Below are 20,380 nucleotides of genomic sequence, written 5' to 3' on the forward strand. Positions count from 1 at the left end.
GACTTACCATATTAAACTGGGATACTTGCATGAAACAAGAGTGATGTACAGCCCTATTGCAACTTTAGTTTTTTCCCAAACTATGATTGAAGAAACGCAGCCAAAAGTAAAGCTTTTTCTTGTACCTCGGCAAAACAGTTGGCATAATCTTATCTTTGTATTAAGCTGTGCAGGTCATAGGTAACGGTAAAGCGTCATATTCTGATATGCCACAATATCTAGCCCAGTTTTGCTGGTCATTTGTTTTCATAAGTCAACCATATACGTTCAAATGATAGGTGCATCCAAAGCTCGCTAGCATCATTTGCCTGGCGACCGTGTGGTCAAACTAGATCAGCTCTGCCACAAGAGTAAAGAAATAAATAGATAAAACTTATGACTGAAAAGAGAGTCACATGGAACGGCATTTCAATTCTGTTTCCATCAAGAGATCAGTTGCAAAGCACGTTCATATCAACCAAGAGCAAACGATTCTCTAAAGCAAGCATAGAACCGCTCCTGGTTTCTACGTCCTTTTTTTCGTTGCTTTCTGAAGGCCAGCCTGCAACATTCCATATCTTCCAAAATGATAACTCACGGTTCATGCAAATGAGATGGATTTTATCTCACTTCGTCAAGTAAACCAATATGAGTCATCAAACATTTGAGAGGCTTCCAACTTAATAGTAGGCTACCACAGAAGGTATAACAATTCCCAAGTTCCATCCAGTTGGTCTCATCATGTGGCCCTATACCAGGTCCATTAAAGCAGCAAATACCTTGTAAACTGCTATATAGTCTAAAAAATCAAAAATTCAAAGCGCAGCATAGATACAAAAACCAGCGAGCATCTCCATGCGGGTATAATACCATTGAGTTAATTCTTCAACAAACAAGGTTTATGCACCTTTGACACCGTAAGCTCGGCGTAACCGGAGACCACAAGCAACAGTCTGCTTTCAGTTGACACAATTTTAATGATGTGCCCAATGCACCATCATGCATGTTTTCAAAATTCATGGGCACTGATACAGCTGGAAATCAACAGCAGTCCACACATTTGGTTCAGGTACCTTGATGCACAAGCCCGAACCTGCTTCCAGTTGTACAATTCTAATGATATATGATGTACCATCATATGCATATTTCCAAAATTCACAGGTACTGACACTTTGGACATCAACAGCAGCCCCAGATAATTTTTGGTTTAGACACTTTCTGATACCCCATGCCCTGTCAGTCCACAACCACAGGCATCAACCTGCCTTCAGTTGATGCACGATTCCAAAGATATCTGATGTACCATTGTAAGTATTTTCAATATTCATGGACACACATGCTACCTGGAAACAAATCAGAAGTGGCCCGCAGATAATTTTTGGTTTAGCTGGGTGAAGGAACCTGACATCCCATCAACTAAGTAGATGCCTGAAAGAGAACCCAAAACACTAGAGGTAGACATTGGTCATTAACCACCTGCAAAACAATGCAAACGACTTTTTAGGCTGCAATTGCATGGCATGTTAATATTATTATGCTAAAAGAAAGTTTCAGTGCTCAAGAGAGAAAAAGTGAAAAGAGAAAAAAAAGATTTACAAGGCAACAATCATTTATCAAGTGCATAATTCAGTAACATTACACAGCATTAGGCAAATAGATAATTAAGAAATAAGAAACACCTTCAACCAGTTTGGACTGTCCAACAATTCAGAGTGAGAAACTAAGATTGCATATGCTCAAGTACTGCAGTTTCCCTTCTGCAGCTGACTTGAACAGCTTGCACTACTGATGCAGGATGCATTAGTGAAAGAGAGAGAAAAACTAGACCAGCCAAATGAACTGATCCTCGAGGGCAGTCACCAGATGTCCACTTAATCCAGGTGGCATGCTGAAATCAAAAGGAACAGTAATAATAAGAAAACCTAAGCCCCATAAACCAAGCATTAAGTTTTAGAGTGGTTTCCCTTCCATACAGAGTAGCAGAAATACAGAAAACTATTGAGCAGCATTGCGCAAGCAACTGGAGCACATAAATCCAGATACTAGATTTCAATTAATTTGCATGGCTTCTGAATGGTACTTCTCCAGATCAGCATCAAGCTCTGCAGCAGATAATGGTTCATTGCGGCCTTTACCTTGGCCATGGCCCCTCCACCTTCCACAGTCACCACCTCTTGGCCATCCTGTGGAGCCACTTCCCGGTGCACTGTTACATTATCATGCCAATACAAGCAAAAGTTAAAATTTAAGGGATAAACAAAATTCAGTAGAAAATTTATTAAGTGAGAAACAAGATGGCAGAATTGATCCAATGCTAGGCTTGAAAAAATTCCAACTAAGAAAGGAAGCAAAACACAATCACTTTGGATATCTTAGTATACTTAGGAATCTCGTAAGGTGATGGATCAGCATTTACCAGATGCCAAGAATTTCCTCCAAAGATCACCAAAAAGATGTTTTCAAGGTGTATTGGTCTAATGTCACAACAAAATCATATTACTGCAAATGTCATGCCATGATTATTCAACATCACAGTCAAATGATAAAACACACTATGGACCTCAACCTCTATATGCTGTTTTTTGCAAGGGATACTCGAAAACTAAATGAAGTAGATACAGTATGTTGGTTAAGGATTTCTCGCTGCCCATTTTTGTTTCTTAATTAACTCACTGACACCGATTTATCACACAAGATCAAGATTCCAAGTGTCTTTAAGAATTCCTACAGAAAGAGAATACAACCTGCCTTTCTATCCATACTATTTTCCAGTTTAAAGTAAAATAACCTCACTGTATTGAAACTTTACTTTTCATAAACAAAAAATGTCATATAAAATAAACAATTATGATTAAAAACTTTGCCCTAGGCATGAAGTGATCAATTGGATGAGACTAATGCCAAAACAATTCAGACAAAATGAAGAGTAAATAATGGAAGGCCCAAAACATGGTCAAAAGCTTGACGTTTTACTAGCGAATTAGTTTCACATCACTCAAATATCTAGAAGTATGAAATGCAATTATAGGTAAATTCCCTGCAAAAAACCAACTGGTGAGTATCCTAAAAACTAGCAGTAGAATCATGTGCAGTGGTGAAATTTAATTGCAGAGACATAAGGTTCTTTTTTTGTTCAAAGACCAAATTGCACAAGAAATGGTAAGAGTGGCACAGGGAATGTGGATAGGGAGTATTGAATGGTGATCAGGAACGAGTTTGACTTCAAAATGTAGCTATCCTGCTTCTAAGATCGATAAGCCTTTCATTGCCATAGCAAGCACATAACCGCGACAGTCAGAAACGGGGATTGCTACACTGTGAAATTTGGGACAGCATTGTTTGAAGAAATAGAAAAGACGGTTCTGAGATGGGAGATTAAACCAAACCAGTAGTACCATATATTCATTTCCTAGATTTTAAAGGCTGAAGAAAATCAATTGACAGATGAATTTGCTAGCAGAATATAATCTATCTGTCCAAAATAATGTCTCTCAAGAGGAAGTTTAGTTGTGAATCTTTACACCTTTCCTCTTCCCTTACAAGAGTACAAGCATTTGTTCCATGTAATCCTCTTCACCTTTCAATATTGATCAAGATGTGCTTCACTGCCTACCAAACATATCGAAGAACCACAAATCCCTGATGGACACATCATGGAACCTCCCTATTCAAATCTTCAGCAAAGATTTAATTAATGAAAACATGTTTATATTTTGCCATCTAATCTTGTTTTGACCAATGTCAAATTTTTAAGATTCTGAGTATCTTTAACCAAACCTATTCAAAATATCAAAAACTTGCTTCAACAATAAAAAAAGGCATGTAATGTGAGAAGGTGGTAAATATGTACACATGCAGTTGGACATAAAGTTTTTGTCCCAGCCAAGGTAACAGTTCGCATTGGTATCAGCCGCTCACCAATACAACAGCAATATCGGCCAGTATTAGCCTTCCTGATGTAAGCCTATATATCTCTATATATTGGCTAGTATGATATCGGTATCCCCACCAAGATTGGTTTCTGTTCCTTATGAAATGACAAACATTTCAATTGCATTTTGAAGGATTGGGATCATCTACAACCTTCAAAACACCCACCCAAATAATAATAACAATAATAAAATAGAATAACATAAAAATCACCATCCTCACTAAACTGAACCCTAACCTTAGAGAAAAGTCTGCCCAAGAACTTTCTTGGCATTGGAAGAGGGATAAGAGACCAATATCTAACCCAACTACCGAAGATGTCAAAGTCACCGCTACAGCGCCCTAGGACTCCATTGCAGTGTCATCGAGGGCCTCTTCAAAAAATGTTGCAGTTCATGTTCACCATGATCTTAAGGCCATTAAACTCATGGATCATACATTAGTTGCCAGAATCAAAGCAAATATTGGTGTGGGGAAGCAAGTATTTCATCTTCAAGGAAGAGGCTACAGAAGAGGGCACAGGTACAAGATTCCAATAATTTTTTGAAGCGACTACATTACCCATGGTAGAAGATTCCTGCAATTGAGAATGATGCTACTAAGATGCTTTTATTACCCTACAATGGCAGCCATCGAATGAATGGGTTCTATATGTGACTTCTTCTTCCTCCTTCCTCCCTCCTTAACCTCCCATGATTTGGGGATTTCAAGCTTCTTAGGGCTTATTTGGATGATTGGGCTGAAAATCCTACAGAATTCCCGGTTAGAACCAGTACAACCAGCAAAATTATAGAATTACAGGCTATGCTAGGCCAATATTCATAAATATCCAGGATTAGCTTTCGAGTGGGGCAAACTGAATCCCATAGGGAGGAAAAAGATCCAAATTTTTTTTTTTTTTGAATATAAGCCTAGCCCAACCTGTAATCCTATGATTTTGCTGGTTATACTGGCCCAACCTGCAAATTCTAGAGGATTTTCAGCCCAATCATTGAAACAAACCCTTTATATGATTTCTATCATGTTTTTACCATATATTGGTAAATGTTTCGACATTCACCAAGATATCAGAGTAATATCAATTCACTCAAATCCCTCTTCACTTTCCAACTTGGCTAAAATAAAACGATTATATGTTTACATTGATATTGCATGACCTACTTAGATTGGTGTGACACAGAGATTTTAAAAACCTTAATTGATGATTGCAATCCTCATTAAGAGAAGGTAACTTTATGTGATGTACCATGTGCTCATCATCAATATGTTATTGGTATAGCATTGTAAGCTTAGAAGCATTAAAATTAGACTACAGGTAAGATGTCCAATTCCACATCTCCACGTGTAAGCAATTTTTCAATCTCACAACGATAATATATGCTAAGTGTAAATTGATAACATCTTGAAATAAGGAAAAAAAAAGGCTTCAATTTTTGAAATATTTAAGTCTTATTTGGCTCAGCTTTTAGAGTGTCAAAAAGCACTTTCTGACCCTCCAAAAGTACTTTTGGATAGTACAGTAATGTTTGGTAAAAAATTAGGAAGTCGTTTTGGCTTTGTCAGAAAGCTGAAAGATCTTCTTGGCAAAAGCTCCATTTTGAAGCTTTCTCCGAAAGTGTTTTCTGGCTAATGTCAGCAAGCTGTTTTGATTTAAATAAACTTTTTAATGATCAAAATATCCACTAACAAATCTCATAATTATATCTTATATCATATCATATTATTATTATACTATAAATATAATATAATATAATAATAAATTAATTTTATGATATATTATAAACATACAATATAATCTATTTTAGTATTATTATACCACAAAAATATAATTGATATGACAATATTTAATACTAATAGAATATTATTATATTATAAAAATATAATATAATCTGCTATGTTATAATTTATTACTAGCTTAGATTATAATCCATTACATTATATTGCATCATATTTACATCAGAATTATAATAATATTATAATATAATATAATATTACATTATATGATAATAATATTATGTAATAAAATAATATTTTAAAATATAATAATATTTACATTATAAATATATATTATAATCTATTATTATATTATAATAATAAGATAATATAATAATATTTTAATAATACATTATAATCTATTATTAGATTAGATTTAGTACTAATATATTATATTACATTATAATTATATTATAATCATAATTATATTACATTATATTATTACATTATATGATAATAATATTATATAATACAATAATATTTTAATACATAATAATATATAATATTATATTATATTATTTTTCACTATACAATACCATGCAATGGCTTTTATTACCATTTTATCATACCAAAAGCACTTTTATTTTAGTTACCAAATATATGTTAAAGTTCCAAAACACTTTATAAATGTAGTTACCAAACAGCAAATAACTTTTTGCAGAAACTCTATTTTCAAAAGCTCTGCTTTCAAAAGCTCCAAAAGCTCTACTGCCAACAACAATCCCAAATAGAGCCATAATCTTTATAGGAAACAATGAAAATGTAGGCAATCATATGCATACTTTTATACTTCAAATATTATAACATTTTGTCTCAAATATATGTTGTTCAATTCAAAAGAAAAGAAATGAATTCCAAGGCTACCTTAATTCTTATAATGCATGAACACATGCACATTCAAAAAGGAGATGTGCTACCTTCTATGACGTTTCTTCAAGGAAGGTCAAGATCCAAACAATATGAATCCATACATGAAGATAAATTTTGACTGGTCTTAAATGCATTTTCTTATGTTTGCATTTCGGCTTTGGGAAAGGATTCTTGATAGAACACTATCTATACATGCGCACAAGCACAAACAGCTTACCTCCAGTAAGTACACAGTATCATGCACCTGTAAATTACACATCAGATAACATACTTGGGGGGCCTGGATATTAGGATGACACGGTTTTGGTATGCATGGAACATGAAAAGACTTGCAGTCGTCAACCTAGTTACTAGGAATAGCAGCCTCATTACATAGATAGCAACTGCGACAGTCAATATAACTATCAAATGAGTAATTGACAAAATCAGCATATTAAGGAAACCAATTTATTCCTTTGCTGCATCCCATGGTTGAATTCTCAATAAGTATTAGCAAAGGGCAAACCACTATTAAAGTCTAAATGTGTTTTCATTTGAATGCTATAGAAAAATGAAAACATAAGCACATCATACACTTTCTATATCTCTTAACAGCCAACCTTAAATATTTAAACCACAAACTAACATGTGGGTATGACAAAACCAATGGTGGGTAAAAAAACCTCTGAATATATCTCCAAAATATTTTTTTAAAAAAATATGGTATTGAAAAATGAGCAACAAAAGGATGTCATGTTCTTTGTCAATATTTATGCATATAAATGATTCATCAATCATGACATACTCTGCATAACATGCTTGTCAAGGTTATATACGGGGGGATGACAAGCTGGAATATATAGAAGCTAAACCATTTTGATCTTGGACACTAATTTATTAGTCAATCAGAAAACATGGGAACAAATGGTTGAGGCCTTCATTATGCCTATAAAGAAACATTGTAATCCATTGATCATTTAGGTTAAGGTTTGGCAGCTTGATTGTTTGTTAGGCCTAAGGTATGGTCATAATATGTTTTAATGGAAGAAAATTAGATAGACGGTGCTATTCTTTCACATTACATGCTTAAACCTTTTGTTAAATTTCAAAAACCTTGCCATAATAAGACTTTCATATACTTTTTTATTGGCTGCTAGTGTCACAATAGCAGTTACAGTAGAACATTGGGAAAAATACATTTTGGCCTTACAAGTTTTAGCTAAAAACACTTAGACACCAAAACCTTTAGTTTTCAGTTAGCCCCACAAATTATTTTATTGTGACATAATCGAGTCCATTTTCTATCCCTGATGCCATAACAAACAATCCTAAAAGATTAAAACACCCTTCTATCTGCTGGCTATTTACAAAAGTCTTTAATCTCTCTCCATTGTCATCATGCTTGATGCCCTCCTCACATCCACTCCACGATGCCGAGTCATCTCCATCATCTGCTTTAGTGTTGCTGCCCTGCAATTCCCTCCATCACACCCACCAAGAGATTACCGATCCCGATCACTTCATCTGCCCTCACACTCTCTATTTGTCCAACCTCCATGCCATTCTTGACCTCCTTCAGTCCTCCACCTCTTCTGCAATGGGCGTGGCCTCCTTGGCATCTCCATGATGGATAACGAGATCCATTGTCTCTCCAGGACCCACAACTAGCTCCAACTGAACCCCTAGATGGGTCTCCTGCCATTACCCCTTCAAGCATAAGTTCGCTGACGTCCACCAGTGCTCCAAACTCCACCATGTCAAGCAAATCCAAGCCCCCAAGGTCATAGACTCCTTGTTAACTTCACCAACTAGAAGACCTTGTTCAAAAGCCCCTCATGCTTCATATAATTTTCATCCCAAACCTTCTTCTGTAAAGCTGATATTTGGTGGAATTTTTATGCAATACCACAGACATATCATCTCCTAGAATTCTATGATTGTTGGTTGACAAAAGTTAGGGATCTGAAGGAGCCATGCTGACTTTTTAACAATATGTACAAGAGGGATATGCTGAGTTGGAACACTGTACTGGATGGGCATGCATAGGCTGGAAAAAGGATGAGGCTTTCAAATTGTTTGAGAGGATGCTGGGGAGAAATGTTGCCTCATGGTACATGGTGGTATCAGGTTACTGAGATGTGTGACATGGACATGGTGAGGCTATTGTTTGATAAGATGTTGGTTAAAAACTTAGTCACTTGGATCATAATGAAATCAAGGTATGTTAAGAAGGACCTGGCAAAGGAGGTTACACCCTTGTTAGATCACATGGAAGAGGTAGGTTTGGAACCAGATGCTGCTGCAATTGTAAGCATCTTGGCTGCTCAAATTGGTGTTAATCTTGTCAAATATCTATGTGGCAGATGGCAACCAGGATGGTGTGGCTAAGGCAAGGATTCAAATGAAGGGCTTAGGAGCACATGAGCCAAAAAGGGCCAATCAGATTTAGCTAAGTAATACATTTCATAAGTTTAGAGTTGGAATAGAACACACCCACATAGTGAAAGAATTTTCAAAATGCTTGATAGGTTGGGGCAGCACCTCAAGCAAGTTGGATATGTCCCAAGGGCCTATTTGTAAATAGTTGGTGTAAACAATGGTTAAAGATACACATTTTATTAGTTGGTGAATGAATATTTGCGGAAAGAGAATTCAAGGATTTGGAGTTGGAACGAAATGGCACTTGATTATCCACTTCCTCACCTTCCTATAAAGTGTTTTGGAACATCAGCATTTTCACATATATGCTAAAGTCGCAATTGCAAAATGCTTCATTAAGCTATTCTTCTTAGAGATAAAGTACCATGAAATGGGTTGTGCAAAAATCCACTATATATGTATAAAGAGATGGAACAGACAGAAAGGCCCAGTTGCTATTTCCAAAAAGCATGCCCTAGAGTCAAAGAAATCCAACTTCTACTTTGAGAAAATTTTAAAGCAACCCATCATTTCTTTCATTTAGAAAAGAAAATCATTAAATGAATATCTTGAATAGCTATGTTGGTATGTATGGTTCGAAAGAGACTTACAAGGCTTTTGGATTGTTTGAGAGATGCCAGAGAGGAATGTGGTCTCAGGATCCATGGTGGTATTGGGTTATAACTAGCATGGTGGCGCCAGCAACAGCAATAGGATGACAGCAGGCTTCTTGTTGGGTTCAAGGAAAGGCAAGGAAGGCTTGGATAGTCAATGAGACAAGGAGGAGAGTTTGGGGAGGAATGAGGGTGGGCAATAGTGGTGGGAGAGGCCAGAGTAGTTGAGGGCCTCCATTTGCAAGAGGAGGAGGAGGTGGTGATGGGGGAGGGGGTCATAGTTTAGAAGATTCAAAGTCAACAAGGATGAAATAAAATAAATAATTAAAGGATCCTTTATGCATAAGAGAGAAGGATATTTGGTATTTCGGGAACAAAAAAGTTTATTAGCTCTTACGTGATGGCCACATGATAACACTAATCTAACGGGGATGGACGACTGGACTACATTGACGTGATAAACTAATTTCAAGGGTCTAAATGAAAATTTTTCAAGTTTTGGTGTCTAAATGTTACCCACCAAAACTTGAGGGGAGAGACATATATTTCTCTAAAAAATAAAGTTGGAATATAACAAGGTTAAACATGTAAATACTGTAACATTTTTCATGCCTATCATAAAAGTTGCGCTCAAATCATGAAAACATAATGGTAATTTAAAATACCATAAAAACAGGAAGTTGTTAATAGTTATAGGCAATATATAAAGTAATGTTTTTAAAGATGACAAGCTGATGCATGTCATACAGTTGCTTATAATAAGTAGACGTAAAACAAAAATTGAAAAACCCCTTGGTATTTTAAAATACCATAGAAAAGGAAATTTGTTATTAGTTGAAGGCAATGTAGAAAGGTAATGTTTTCTAGGACGACAAGGTGATGCATGTCATGGTTGCTTAACTGAGGCAGTTCCTTATAATAAGTAGATGTCAAACAAAATATGAACAACCGCTCTCACAAACAATAAGCAACAATAAATGATGGAACTAATTAAATGGCATGCACCTCATAAAGGCAAAACTCTCAAACCTTTTAAAAATGTCATTGAGTTCTCCACAGCCCCCATTCGAAACATGAAACACAACAGTTGGCATCGCAGTGTTTGTTCGTACAATCTCTAGCTTGCCATCTAGCAGCACATTGTTGTATCTTTTAACAGCTGCTAAAGCATCTCCTCTCCTTGAAAAGACAACTGCCGTTCCCTTAAGAACAACATTTTCAAAATATGAGGAAAAACTAATGAAATATTAAAACTACAAGCCAAGACCAAGTTGAAGGAAATACCTTGGATCTTCCACTCCTATCGTAATGAATTAAGTAGCGCTTCAGATTGCCAGCCTCTGAAAAGAGTTCCTGGACCAGATTAATAAAAATTTTAGACAACCAAACAGGCAAGTTTTAGTCAGTAAAAGCAAGCAAAAAAAAAAAAAAAAGATTTTTTTTCTCTTGGCATGACATCAAGAGAAACACAATGACGGATTGAGAGATCTGATCAAAAAATAGAAGCATTCAACAGATTTTCTGAGGAATAAAGAACTCTTTCCAAGTACTTTAAAAGTTGAGGAGATGCTCAGGCCAGTATACAACCTGCAACACTCCCAATGCACAGGATACAGAAAAGATCAAAGTTGTTCCATGGATGCCACATAATATCATGTCAAGCTGGGATAGAAAGGTGAGGTGACCAAATGGCATGACATGAGTCTAAAAGAGCTTGCTTGCATTGCAGCCAGACTGTACATCTAATTTCGCAGAACCACCCATGTTGACATAGGAATGTGTTTTTTAGGATACATCTCAACTTCTGTGCAGCAAATTAACACAATGAATGTCCAAGGAACCTTTCTCCATCTCTCTTAATTTTGCCTACCGTTCCTCTATTTTTTTTTTCTGATTTTCCTATCTATGTTCATGGGCAACAAAGACTCCACACACACACACACACCACTCTCAAACAATCAGTCCATGAACAATTGCATGCATGACCTTGTGTGGACGGTGATATCTTAAGGTTGATACCTTCCATCTATTAGCATCACACAGGATGCCTAAGAAAAGAGATGTTAAACCCTCCCATCCCCTAATCTTATATTTGAAGACTCCTGATATCTTATCCTTATAATGATGACTATAGAAACATATTTATCTCTTACATGCTTCCTGCATTGATATTTTGACCATACCACATACAATGCTATTAAGCCAAAGAAGCATTCAGATGATCCAACATGCTATACCAAACAAGAAAGATCATGCTATACCAAACAAGAAAGATCGTGCACCAAATCCATGGCCAAGGTGTACCAAATGGCAGCTGTCCAACCGGCTACTAACTTAGGATAGCTGAATTCATCACTCCACTGATAGAAAAGTCAAGAATCGAGTTCCCTTAAGATATATATCGAATAATCAAAGATTTTCAACTTTTCGTATACCTTGGGTGTTAAATTTTCTGGAACGTTATCCTAGTTTAAAATAGTAAATTTAAAAAAAAAAATCCAAAAAGAGCCCCTAAAGAAAATTATGGAACAGAGTTCTTTAGAATCCATCCAATATGTCAGTTGTCAAACTGATGTCAGGTTCTATTAACATATCATGGAACATATCTTCAAATTCAACATGGAACTTTTTGGCCCAAAAAATAAAATAAAATTTGAAAGAACAGACAAAAAAGAACTATAGACCTACAGAAGTATCGCAAAGTTTAATAAATAAACCAAATCAAATAAAAAGCGTAAAGATAATAACCTTGACATCCTCGTTGGAGACCCTGTAGTCCAACTTGGAGATGCAGAGCCTGGTCCCCGTCTCTATAGCTGATGCCCTAGTCGCCGGCGCCGGAAAACTCGCGTACATATCGTGCTGCCATGCCGAAGTCGGAGCCTGGATCGGATATCAATTCAGAGACCCTGGATTCAAGAGGAGAAGACCGCGATTCTATATCCGACGGAGATCTAGAGATCCGGCCGGGATGGGAGAAAGCTAATCGTACCTTCCCGACGGAATAAGGAGCCGAGCGGTTCCCGAAGCGGTTAGATAATCGGCGAGCAGGGCCTGGCCGGATCCTCGTCCCGGGCCGCGGGATTTTCCAGCGGAGGACTTCTTGTTCTTCTTGATAATGTCATCCAGGGATATGTCCAAGGCGCTCGGCATGTTCATGTCTAGGACACCAAAGAGGGACAGAAGGAGAGCGGAGATGGGCGAAGAGCTACGGTTTCGCAGAGGAATTTGGTGGGTTTGGGAGGAAAAGATTGGGGGATCTAGGGTTTGGAGAAGTGGGGGAGAGGGGGGAAGAGAGAGAGAGAGAGAGAGAGAGAGAGAGAGAGAGAGAGGGAGGATGGAGATGGGACCGGCGAGCAAGGGTTTCGCAAAGGAGTTTGGTGGATTTCGGAGGAGGAGATTGGGCGATCTAGGGTTTGGAAGTGGGTGAAGAGGAGAGCAAGAGGAGGGTAAAGTGGGGAAGAAGACCCGGTGAGAACCAGAATGAACAATGCCGCCTTAGAGAAACGCGTATATAGACGGAGGAATTGAGACCGCTTCGCCGAAGGCGTACACAATAGCGTAGTAAAGATACTCGAAGTTAATTTTAGTTTTCATTGCGATTGGTGGTGTCATGTTTAGTTGGTTGTTTTTTTGTGGATTTATCTTTTCAATATAATTACTTTCTTCTTCATGGTGCATATTATTAAAATTTGTTAATACATTTAACCACAATTAAAATTTATTAATTAATATATAATATATATTAATGATATTAATATATATATAAACGGAGGCCTCTCAATGGGAAAGCCTCCGTTCGACACTTGATTTATTAGGGAACCTCATCACGGCTTCGCAGACGATTGTCTCGTTGGAGCACCTCGATGCGTATATGACCAGCGGCGAGTTGGAGGAGGACACGATCCAGCGTCTGGATGGCAGTGATGATCATGGGGACAGACTCGTCATCAAGGTCAGAAATGGAGCGTTCGTTTGGAACGATGAAGAAGAAGAGATTGACACCGCGCTGAAGGGGATCGATGTCCGGATCCACTGCGATGTCCGGATCCACTGCGGTGTCCTCACAACCGTGGTGGGAACCGTTGGATCGGGATGGGGTGGGGAAGTCTCGGGCTGTAAGGAAGAAAAAGAAAGACGAAGGAGGCCTGCGCATCACGCAGGTTAATATACTAATTAATAATATACTCTGATTGCTTCATATACAGCACCGATTTAATCATTAAATTTTTTTATATATTATAATTTATTATATTATTATATTATATTTTTTTATAAAATTATTGAATAAATATATCTACTTACATTGATCATCAAAATAATCTCAAAGATAACTCAGTAAATAAAAAAAATCTCTTATAACTTCAAATCACTGAGATTGACCATGTAGAAAGCCGCCATGTTAGCCTCCTTGAAGCATGATTCATAGCACATGAAGTGATGCTCGATTTGTCTCTAAATATACATCGGTGGAAGATGATTAGGCCGTTGATTCCATAGTTCTATGGTGATCCAGAGATAATTGTTCTAAAATCCTCTTCCAATACAGTATGATCCATATACCAAATCTTTTTATATTGCCCTTAATTTAGTTAATGAGACTGTTGTATCAAAAAGGAAAAAGCTATCCGCTACAATGAGTGTTGACCTAGAGTCCCAAATGATAAAGCTTGCTCCACCATTTTACTTTTGTTCTTCTTGTTGCTGTCGAAGTTGATTTCAATAAAGTTAGATGGTAGGGATTGCAAGTAAAATGAACCACAAGGACATACTACCTACATTGTGTTTCAAAAATAGTTGGGAAAAAAAGTAGAAATAAAGTGGGTGGAGCGTCTCTACCTTTTTCTTAAAATGAAATTACTCAATATAAGCAGTGAGCATCCATCTATTGATTTATTTAGCTGATTAATGAAAATAAGCCTTCTGTATTGCTGGTTTTTCAGAGATTTCAGGTGTTGATATCTGCAAGCCCATCAATTTTTATTATTGTAGGTTTGAGCTGCGTGGACTCTACCGGTACTAAAAGGTCGCAAGCCACGCTTTGAAGTTTGTGCCATTGTGTTCAGCTCATTTTATCACGATTATTGTTGGGCCATAACCCTGTATATTACCGTTGCGAGGACATAGAAGAATAAAAGAAGTTAGCACTGATAGCTAACTTAATTTTTTTGTCTATCTATTTTCTGATTATCTCTCATGTCAAATGTAGGTTAATTCTTGGCGTTGCTCTGCATTCTGACAAGTTTGGGCTACTCATGACTTTCACAGCTTAAACATATATTGGTCTTTCCCCATCAAGATTGGCCCCTCTCGATGCTAGCTAGTGTTTTGCATTAGTTTTTTTTGTTTTTTTTTTTTTTTAAACAAGCACGTCTGTAACCCTTGCTATCACAACCAATTCTCTAGATCTATTCTTTTCTCTTGTCGATCACAAATAAAACTAATGTTGTAATTATTATTAGTGCCACCCACCGTTAAATATTAATGTTGTATCAAGGCTCCAGTGGTACTGATGTGGCCGAAGGTGGGGGGCGACTTAGACGCCATGACGTTGGACGGATCTACAAAAGAAGCCCACTGACATCGGAGGTGGGGCCTCCGACAGAGGATACTCTGATGATTAAGTTAATCGAAGCTTGAGCGTAGATAGAGAGAGAGAGAGAGTATGAGAGCTAGTGGTGACTCGGGTTGGCATACCATAGCCTTTTTTTCCTAAATTCCCTTATCACCTTTTTATACAAGAAGATATCAAAGTTTGTTATTCCTAGACCTGTGGATTGTCAAACTTGGGCCCATAGGTAGTTAATCGTGAGTGTTTGTTATGCCCATATGATCACATTTTGGAAGTTTATTAAGAAATTCCAATTGACTGCCCTCATGAACTGATAAGCTGTCAGGTCGGAGTTGACTCGTGATCGAGGTGGTGCCCTGATTAGGTTTGTATCCGCACAAACTATGGAATCTTACCTTTAGTGATTGGCAGAATCTCAATCTTGAGGTCGATGTCAGTTGCGGGCTTTGTTCCCACTGATGATGAGATGTTGACCTGATGATCGAAGGAATTCCGACCTAAGGGTCGGCTAGAAGTTGATCTGGAGGTCGGTGAGCATCCGAACAAGTATGGCCATTTCACCTTAGCTTCCTCTAGTGGATCCGGTAGTGCTCATTTATGTTAGCCGAGGATTTTCAAGGATGAGCTTTGAGATCCATGACTGAGGTGGCGCAACCCCACAACCATTACCTTTGATTATGATAAGATGTAACATTCTTTCTGCATATGCGTCTCATCATCCAAAGACATCACTTAGTCATTAAGGATCTTAGTTGGGTTCAAGCTTTTGAAAGATAACAAAAATTACAATCCAATCATAGTGTCAAGTTGGAGGGACAAATACGAGCTATTTGTAATAGCGGTATTCCATATCCCCATCACAAAGCTATTTAGAAAACTACGGTATACCAAAAAAGAATGAAGTTTTTTGTAGCTTATATTCAAGGTCCGTTCTTTTGAGGATAAAAAATTTATTTAAAAATCTATATTTTTTTGAGTAATAAATATTTTGTAAATAATATATTTAGATAGAAAAATAGTTTATCCAAGTTCTTTATGCATTGAAAAATGGTTCAAGAATTTGTTATCCATGTTCTTTTGCATTACTAGATTCATGGATAAGTTGCTAAAATCTATCCATTTTTTATATAATATCTTTTATTATATATAATAATACAATATGATATATTATATGAAAATAATATAATATTATTATTCAATAATAATATAATATTATATTATATATAATAGTATTATATTATATTATATTATATTATTATTGGGTTAGAGGTATCTTAGGAATGAAATAAAAATGTTATTTTTTGAGTTGATTGGAAAATGACTTACCCACCTCCTAGGTGGATAAGACTTTTCTTCTATTTCATGGAAAATGATCTATCTATCTGAAGAAGTGTGAGGACAAGTTGATCAATAGAAAAGTTGATCAATTTTTTCATGATGTTTATCTATAAAGAAAGGGCTTTAAAGAGCACATCATGTATAGGTGAGTTGGTAGCAAGAAAGAATGAATGGTGAGCTTTGGATGTCCTCCTTGGGATGCACTTGTTAATACTACGTACATTCCATCTATTCAATTAGATGTCCCTTCAGAAGAAGTGTGTGATCTTCTTAAAATCATATCTTGACTGGCCTCCAAATCTTCACGCCCTCTGAACCTCCTGGAGATGTTACTTGATCCAGTCGTCACAAAGAAAAGGTTGGGATCAACTCCCAACGGTGCTTAATTGGCAAATGCGGCATGAGCGGAATTCAAGAATTTTTCTAAGTACGAAGGCTTCAGCCAACTCAGTTAAACCATACATATCTTCCGAAAGTAGTGTAACCTATGCTCGGCAAAATCATTGGATAACCATACAAGACTCGAGAATTTATTGTCAACTTAATTTGATGGAAGTTGGCTGTCACTGAGATCACTACTGAAATCTGTTGCAACCTCTGTTCTCATCTCCTCTTATATACCTTTGTAATTTTACCATTGTGGGAACCAGGCAGAAAATCTCTGCAGCAGAAAAGAAAACGCAAATATAACAAAATGCCCAGAAACATACGTGGCATGCCCTTATAGTTCCTATTTTATGTCGTTTATGCTGTTATCACATTGACCCTGTCGACATCTATAAAACTTCGTCAACTATTTTCTACTTGTGGCTATCTTTGTAGCTTTTAGATGTCCAAAATCATCCAACTGTGGCAGTTAAGGAGCAGCACTCGGACCTTTGTAACCAGCTCATGCCGCAATATCTGATCAAAATTGTTTGTTGTGTTTGCATCTATGTTGCTGCAGTTGATGTCACTTGAAAAAGTCTGACGTCTTGACCTGTGTCGAGAAAATGAAAGGAGATCAAATAAAACAAGGCAATTGTTACAATTCTCCCCTGGAGTTATCCCAGAACTGTTTTCTTCTTCTTTTTTTTTTAAACAAAAAAAATCCCAATTAATCATGAATAGATTTGGCAAAGACGCTCCTTGCCATAGATTTTGGGCACCCAAAGAACTCGGATTTTAGGCATCTTCTTTCGAACCCAACCAATTGGGGAGCAGGATAGATTTCTTTGATTTGCCCCGGTCCAAGTAATCGCTGCAACCTATGGTTGATATGGATCCACCTGCAAGCCTACATTTATACTGTTTAGAAGATTTTGCACTCACTCTGATCTAAACCAAGGCTCTATATATCCACCATATGCTTCCTGGACGAATCAAAATAGTGCCTTTGAATTCCTCTCCAGGGAAAAATGATGATCATCATAATAAAATGGTGCTATTTAAACCGTGACTTCTTATCAATTTTTCCATCAAAATGTCTGTGATTCTTCCAACTTGCGGTTGGAGTCACGGTGGTCTCGGCGTTGGCTGGTCATCCAGTTTTGAGCCGCAACTATAGCCGCAGTGCCTCAAGAAAGCAACCTTTCCTTTCCTGAAGGCGCGACGGTATCACGTGCCGGCGTCCCTTTTCTCTCATGTGATCACGAGAGGCCTACGAGCATTCCCCAATTCCTTGTGACGGAAGGTAATCGTCCCGTGTTTAGTTTGCAATTTGACTCCTCCAAAAAAAAAAAAAAAAGCAGTTTGACCCAATCTCGCATTACCATCCCCAGCCACGGGGCCCAAACATGGAACCTAAAGAAGTTCCATACTCTCACGCTGTATAGAAACATGGAATGGGAAAATTGGTGCAATTCATGGGGCCGGTATGCGTGTGAATATAGCATGGAACACCAAATTTTTGGTGTGAGCTTTGTTTGGTCCAAGGTTTAGCACTGAAGCATTCTTTTGGTACGATGGGATGCCTGACATCCACCTGGTCGGCTTAAAACAGGCATGGCACGATGTGGACTGAACCCAATTGGCTCTTGGAACGGGAGCTGGGCCCATACCATCAGATCCACATCGTATTCAGGTCTCTTTAGAAGGAAACATAATCTAGTCCTAATTGGAACGATCCTTTGCTTTGAAGCCTAGCAACCAAGTAATGTCAAAGTCAAGATCGCGCGGTGTTTAGTAGGAGTTAACAATTCAAGATGTCTGATAGTTGTTGCGTGACTCAAGATCACACATTAGACAGCAAAGGTGATCAAAATGATGAGGATGGCTGAGCTGGTTGAGAGACTGAGAAGCAATCGGGGGCAAGAGATAGAAATGCATTTAGACAAGTCTATGTAATCCGATCAAATCATTTTCTTGCCCAATTGGATTTCAGTTTTCCCATCGCATGGTAGATTTTTTTTTTTTTCTTTTTAATTGAAGTGTTTGACGTGGACTCTGTTGTTGATTCTTCAGTTAAAGCGCTAAGAATGGGATGGACAAGCGTGACTTTTAGTTGGTGGGGTTTCTACCTCAACACTGGCATCTTTGGTTGAGAAAAGGCGCACATTCAACCAAGAGGAACTCCTCAATTATTGCTAATCCATCTTAGTTGGAAGGAACTAGCTAGGCCCTTTTAGTTGGCGGGGGGCGGGGGGGAGGAAAAAAAAAGCAAAGTCACATGGAAGGACTTCATTTGGTGGTGTAAGATTGCCGTCTTTTTATAAAGGCATCTTATTTTACCTGATGATGCCCTTATGAAGGGCAAAGGAAAATGGACATCACCTGCTGGAAGATTCAGCGGTACGGTCAATGCACCACTTTCAAATGATAATTATCTTATCTTATCTCGAGTTAAAGCAACGCCACGCAGCCCACGCTGCTTTTTTCTACTCTCATTTTCTTTTTTATCAGTCTTTATGTTATGCATAAAATTGTTAATTAATACAAGCAGTACGCATTCCTAACAAATCGTCATCGCCTCTCCTCGAGATCTAAATTTAGTGAGGCGTCCATTTACATGGGCATTTTGTCAATATACCAAACATTTTTTGAGCAATCGATATGGTATATGCATGAATTACCGGTTCTTGGTATCTCAATTGGTATAAAATAATATACTGTCGTGTATCTTCTACTTGGATGTGCCAAATTCTCAAGTTCAGGGAGGACGTATATTTTATGCAATTTTTCGCCAACTGTGATTTATTCAAGTCATCAGACCGACAGCAGAAATACCTCCAATCGTGTGTTCCCGACGGCCGCGGCGCTCGGTCTCCGGTGCGCAGCTCAATAACCACCGCCCGCATGGTTCCGCTAGCTGAGCATCTTCGGCAGGAGGAGGTGGCAAGAGATGCCTCCTCCTGACATCACAACTCGCGACGTGTTTCCGCGGGAGCACCTGGGACCCCTGGGTGCATGCACAAAATCGTAAAGATCGAGACATGGACAAAATTGGTGGGCTTCCGAATGGTGCCTAGCCCCATGGCTGGAGGAGAGGAGTCCTCGTCCAAAGCCCTAACGGCCGTCGTTGGACCTTGTACGGAAGAACGACCAAAAACTAGTTAAAGATATACCGACGCAAACTGATTTCACCAACGACTCGACATGTTCGAACAATTGCATTGACCCAGCTGCAATATGCGATCGACTCTTCCACGTACAGCTTCGACATTTCGTTGTGAGTTGCCGTGCCCGAGATCACATGTAAAGATGAGAAAAGTCGAGACAGTATACATGAAAGACCAAAACACCGCTTTCCCTGCCGCTGTGGGCTCCGTCTCCTTGGCGTGAGAACAAGAAATCCGGTGTTGAAAAACAGAAAAAAATAGAGGAGAAGGTGAAGACGAGGATTCAGAGAAAAAAAAATATTTTTTTAGAATCAAAAGATTTTTTTTATTAATTTTTATAGACTTAATTTAAAAATTATATAAATATATTT

The 20,380-nt window shown here is 37.8% G+C and overlaps 1 pseudogene; it reads right to left on the bottom strand.

Moving 5' to 3' along the window:
- Positions 1–579: 579 nt before the first annotated feature.
- On the bottom strand, positions 580–13,081 carry LOC105044451 (THO complex subunit 4B-like; annotated as a pseudogene).
- Positions 13,082–20,380: the final 7,299 nt, after the last annotated feature.

This window comes from Elaeis guineensis, chromosome 5 (genome assembly GCF_000442705.2).
Source record: "Elaeis guineensis isolate ETL-2024a chromosome 5, EG11, whole genome shotgun sequence".
In the NCBI taxonomy this organism is placed as follows: domain Eukaryota; kingdom Viridiplantae; phylum Streptophyta; class Magnoliopsida; order Arecales; family Arecaceae; genus Elaeis; species Elaeis guineensis.